The sequence below is a fragment of the Chiloscyllium plagiosum genome, chromosome 36, assembly GCF_004010195.1.
Source record: "Chiloscyllium plagiosum isolate BGI_BamShark_2017 chromosome 36, ASM401019v2, whole genome shotgun sequence".
Taxonomy (NCBI): Eukaryota; Metazoa; Chordata; class Chondrichthyes; order Orectolobiformes; family Hemiscylliidae; genus Chiloscyllium; species Chiloscyllium plagiosum.
Genome location: NC_057745.1, coordinates 22,726,039 through 22,731,975, shown reverse-complemented (window position 1 = coordinate 22,731,975; position 5,937 = coordinate 22,726,039).

Here is a 5,937-nt window from a genome sequence, read left to right as displayed (position 1 = left end):
TGGTTTGGAGGGAAGGTCTTATGAGGAAAGGCTGAGAGACTTAAACCTGTTCTCATTGGCAAGAAGAAGGATAAGAGGGGATTTGATAGAGACATACAAGATGATCAGAGGATTAAATAGGATAGATAGTGAAAGTCTTTTTCCTAGGATGATGACATCAGCATGTACAAGGGGGCATAAGGGTGACAGATTTAAGACAGGTGTCAGAGGCAGGTTCTTTAAGCAGAGAGTGGTAAGGGCGTGGAATGCCCTGCCTGCTAATGTAGTCAACTCAGCCACAATAGGGAGATTTAAACAATCTTTAGATAAGCACATGGATGATTTTGGGAGAGTGTAGGGGGACGAACTAAGAATAGTTCACAGGGCGGCGCAACATCGAGGGCCGAAGGGCCTGTTCTGCATTGTATTCTTCTATGTTCTATATTGCTCGGTTGTGTGGTGGACAGAGCTTCCTTTCAACCATCATGTATGTGGAAGATATCCCTCATATTGTCACTGCCTAATAACAGCGTGAAATGGTTTACTTAATTTGTTAATCAAATTGTTAAGAAAGTTTGGCCTTCCAGGCTAATTTGACCTGAATTCTGCAATGTTCAGGTCTGAACGTTAAAGATTTATGTTCTTTTTAACACAAGGCTTGTTCTCTGTCCAGTTTAAATGGAGTAAAGTAATTTTCACTATTTAATGAGGAGCTAATTATAGGTTTCTGTGAGTGGAAAAAAGGGGAATTTTATAACTAACTAACCATGAGGAAAAGTTATAAAGATGCAATGTCTGTGTGCACGCTTGACAAGTACAAAAGTATTTCTTAAAAATCAATAAAGTTCAGCACAGAAGGAAGATGAAAAGAACAGGAAGATGAAAAGAACAGGAAGTTGAAAGTTCTTGTGGTATCAGGTTTCAGTTTGAGACTATAGTTGCTTATTTGTTGCTTTAAATCATTAGGAGTAAATTTTGAAAGTATCTTTCAAGCATTTGATATTCTTTTATCATCTGTATTATTTCTGTGCAATTTTTTCTTCTTGAGAGACAGAAAGAGAGAGATTTCTCCAGCTGGTTTAAGTTCGACAGTCTGAAATCCATCTCCTCTCTTCTGCAACAAGCAGCTGCTGAAATATAAATTGTTTGCATATTTTACAGCCTGCATTAATTGTCACCAAGCTTTGTAATTACAAGTGATGATTTCCTCTCCTAAATTAAAATAGGAGAGCACAAACATTTTCCAAACCCCTTGGGAATTCTGCTGACTGGTTTCAAGACCTTTGGATAAAATATTAATTTCAGTTTAGCTTTCTGTTGTCAAATTCATATGAAAACTTGTTAGTTGTGGTCAGATGTCTGTGTCCATTCATGCCTATGTTTTTGGTTTATGTTTTAAAATAATTTCAGTATATAAAAATCTTAAAGATTAAATCAGTCAATGGGATTGAAAATCAATGGGCCATATTTTACATCATAACACCACAAATCTGATCAGGATGGCTGTTGTCCCACAGCTTAGCTGTCATGTGCTCTATTTCTGCAACGAGTTTGCAAGGTGAGTAAATTGCTTGGGCCTCATTTACAAGGTTGTTGGTAAGGCCAATCCTTTGGATTTGTATAGCTCCATGTGCTAACATGTATGGATTTACCAACTGAATTATCAAGGAAAGGGAGAACATCAAGCTGGTCTTTCTCAAAGGTGAAATTTGAGAATGGAATGGAGAGTATTAAGGTATGTAAGAAAATCCTTACATGTAACAACATGTCTCAATTTCTAAGAAGTTATAGTAAACCTATTAATTGATTTGTTATTTTTTATTTATATAATTAATTAATCCAGCTTGTGTCAACAAATATAATTCTTTCCAACAAATAATATTTTATGCCTTCTTCTACATTCTTTTTATATCAAATGACTGAATTTTATTGGTTTGAAATTTCTGACCTTATTGAAGGTCGTCCAAAAATCTACATACATGACATCTAATCCATCTTTGGGAAGATTTGGATGGAAAATCTGGAGTGTCCACTGTTGTATAATGCCTCACAGTCAGTATGTGAATATATTTTATGGGACATGCTCATGACTCATCACTTTATCACATCACACAACCTAATGGTACCAAGGTCTCAGACACCATCTGAACTCAGATCATTTGAAGCATGATATGTTACAAGAATCAAGCTCTTCTGCTGAAATGAAGTGGCTTAATATTACTCTAGACTTCGACCTGTCTGTGATTGTCATGTTTGTATATATTAGTTAACTGTAAAAAATATCTGTTGAATCTTATTCACACCCTGTTTCCTATGTTGCAAGGTATTGTGAAAGTACTGCTGCATTTCAGTGGGGTGGTGGTGATGGTAAACATTGCGTTAAAGTCACCAGGTACCTCCTGGGTATAAGGAAAGTAAGAAGAGTCACAGGTTGTTTTCAATTTGTCTTAATCATATCCTTAATATGCTGTTCAGCTAAATCACCAAGAATAAAAGGGAGGGTGTAACAGACAGTGGAGTCTTGAGACCAATCCCTAACTTCAGAAAACTCATTTAGTGTCGATACTGGAAAATCAACACTTTTTGCCTTGAGGAGCAGCAGACTGGAAAGAAGCCTCTTAAAAACTGTACGAGTAAAGAGTATAGAAAAGGCACACCCAAAACATGACCTCAAATGCAATCTTGACAAGAGTTGAAAGTTATTTTAGAAGGATGAATTAGGAATGACCTCTCTCAGTCAAATTGATCTTAGAATTACAACAATATCATTTGCAAGAAATGAAAGATATATTTACTGTTCAATAGCATTATTTTTATAGAATCCCTGCATTGTGGAAAAAGGCCCTTCAGCCCAACAAGTCCATACTGACTCTCCAAAGCACAACCCACCCAGACCCAACACCCCTACTAAATATTTACCCCTGACTAATGCATCTTACCAACATATCCCTGAAAACTATTGGCAATTTAGCACAGCCAATTCACCTAACATGCACATCTTTGGATTGTGGGAGGAAACCCACACAGATACATGGGGACAATATGCAAACTCCACACAGACACTTGCTCGAAGCTAGAACCAAACCCACGTCCTTGGTGCTGAAGCAGTAGTGCTAACCACTGAACCATTGTGCTGCCAACATTTTTGGTATCAAATTGGTATCAAATGCTGGGATAAAGGCATAACAGAATCTTTAAAAGTTCTTAATAAAATAAATTGCCATTTAACTTGCAAATCTTGCTGAAACTTAGGCATTTTATATACATGCAATTCATTAAGTGTTTTTCCTTCAAAATAATTTACCGATAGAAACTGTACAATCATGATAAACCTTTAGGCTTAGTATGATATTTTGCTATCTGTATAAATGCAATATTCATTTTTATAACACCTTTAAAATTGTAAACCAAAGCAATCTGATTCGATAGAAGTATTATGAAACAAAATTTACACCAAACCATGTAAGGAGATATTAGGATAGGTGGTCTTGGAGGAATGTGTTAAATGGTTTAAAAGTTTTTAAAACTACAATTTTGATTCCATTTTAACTCACATGTTTACATGCTCTTGCAAAAAGTTACAAGGAACTTCTAGTAATATGAACAAATAATCACAATTTGCTGAGCACATGTATTCAACCTTTTTGGGTTTTTATTACATTTATAAATCTACCCAATGCGGGTCTTTTTCCTGCGTGAAAGAACAGGACAGCAAACGAAAAAAAAACATCTTTGTGGGACTCAATCTTGGCAGATTAATTTTTGCAGTACAATAAACAAAAGAATTTTAATTTTATTGGCGAATGAATTATTGGGAAGCAACAGTGTTTTTTGTTCTCAGTCTGTTACAGGTTTTATTGCAGTTTCTGCCCGAGGAGACTGATGTTCGAGGGGTAGATGTTTCATTTTGTGTCATTAGGGAAAGCAGTTTATTCTACTGTAAGCTGCTTTAGTGTTTGCAGGGCAATGTTTATTTATTGTGAAAATAAATACTCTTGGATGCCTTCGTTAGGAGCAAGAGTTTCACATGATTTATAAGGGGAAGCTGACTCCTTCATTCTATATTTAAAAGTATAAAACTGAAACCACAGTGTACTGCTTGAAAGCTCTATATTTCACTTCTGTTCCTTTAAAAAGCAAAGTTTGCAAGTTTGATATGAGATTATGAAAAAGTAACTTCCTTAAATAGAATGTAACCAAAACTCAATTTTTCAATTCAAGCAGAAAGTTGAAGTGAATAGCATGGTGGAAGGAGTTGGACTTTGATTGATTTCAAACACCATCAGATTTCCATTTGGAAATTAAATCAGGCATACAAGAGTTAAACAAAGAACATAGAACATAGAAAAATGCAGCGCAGTACAGGCCCTTTGGCCCTCGATGTTGCGCCGATCCAAGCCCACCTAACCTACACTAGCCCACTATCCTCCATATGCCTATCCAATGCCCATTTAAATGCCCATAAAGAGGGAGAGTCCATCACTGCTACTGGCAGGGCATTCCATGAACTCACGACTCGCTGAGTAAAGAATCTATCCCTAACATCTGTCCTATACCTACCACCCCTTAATTTAAAGCTATGCCCCCTCGTAATAGCTGACTCCATACATGGAAAAAGGTTCTCATGGTCAACCCTATCTAAACCCCTAACCATCTTGTACACCTCGATCAAGCCACCCCTAAACCTTCTTTTCTCCAATGAAAACAGCCCCAAGTGCCTCAGCCTTTCCTCATACAATCTTCCTACCATACCAGGCAACATCCTGGTAAACCACCTCTGCACCCGTTCCAGTGCCTCCACACCCTTCCTATAGTATGGCGACCAAAACTGCACACAATACTCCAGATGCAGCCGCACCAGAGTCTTATACAACTGCAACATGACCACAGGACTCCGGAACTCAATTCCACTACCAATAAAAGCCAGTACGCCATATGCCTTCCTCACCCCACTGTATTTAGCAACACTGTAGGAAGACAGAGAAGAAATTGTGGTTGTCCTGGTTGGCACTTTTGCATCATCGCTGGCCAACTGATAAGGTCAAGGAGGACTGGAGGTTAACGAATGCTGTGCCCTAATTCAAGAAGGGCTACAAAAAACCTCTGAGAACTATAGACCAATAAACCTAAAATCTAGTAGGTAGGTTACTTGACAAGGTTCTGAGAGATAAGATATCCATGCATTTGGAAAGACACTGTGTGTTTATGAATAAAATCAGAGCGGTACTGGAAATCACAGCAGTTTCGGAGCATGAAATCACTGTTTTGGGCAAAAGCCATTCATCAAAGTCAGCATGGCTTTGTGCCTGGAAGATAATGGCTCACAAATTTGTTTGTGTTCTTTCATGAAGTGACAAGCAATGGTATACGTAGTCTATATGGATTTCAGTAAAACCTTCAATCCGTTTCCACATGGTACGCTGCTCTGGAAGGTTAGATTGCATAGAATTAAGGGGGAGGTGGCAAACTGGATACAAAATTGGCTTGATTGTGGGAAGCAGAGAGTAATACTGGAAGGATGATTGTCAGACTGGAGGCCTGTGACTAGGAGAATGCCTCAAGGGTTGGTGCTGGGACCACTACATATTTCATATATCTATGATTTAGAAGCGAATGTTCAGGCATGATTTATAAGTTTGAAGATGACACTAAAATGGGCAGCATCATGGGGAGTGAGGAAGGTTATCAGAAATTTCAGAAATTACAGCACTACGTTGATCAGCTGGGGAAGTGGGCTGAAAAATGGCAAACGGATGTTAATACAGATCAGTGTAAGTTCTTGCATTTTTGAAAGTCAAATCAAGGTCAGAGTTTCATGGTGATTGTTTGGGTCATAGAGAATGCAGTGGAACAGAGATACCTTGGAATTCAGGTGCATCGTTCTCTGAAAGTCGATTCAGAGGTAGACAGGACAGTGAAGAAAGCTTTTGGCACACTGGCCTTCATCAGTCAGAGCAC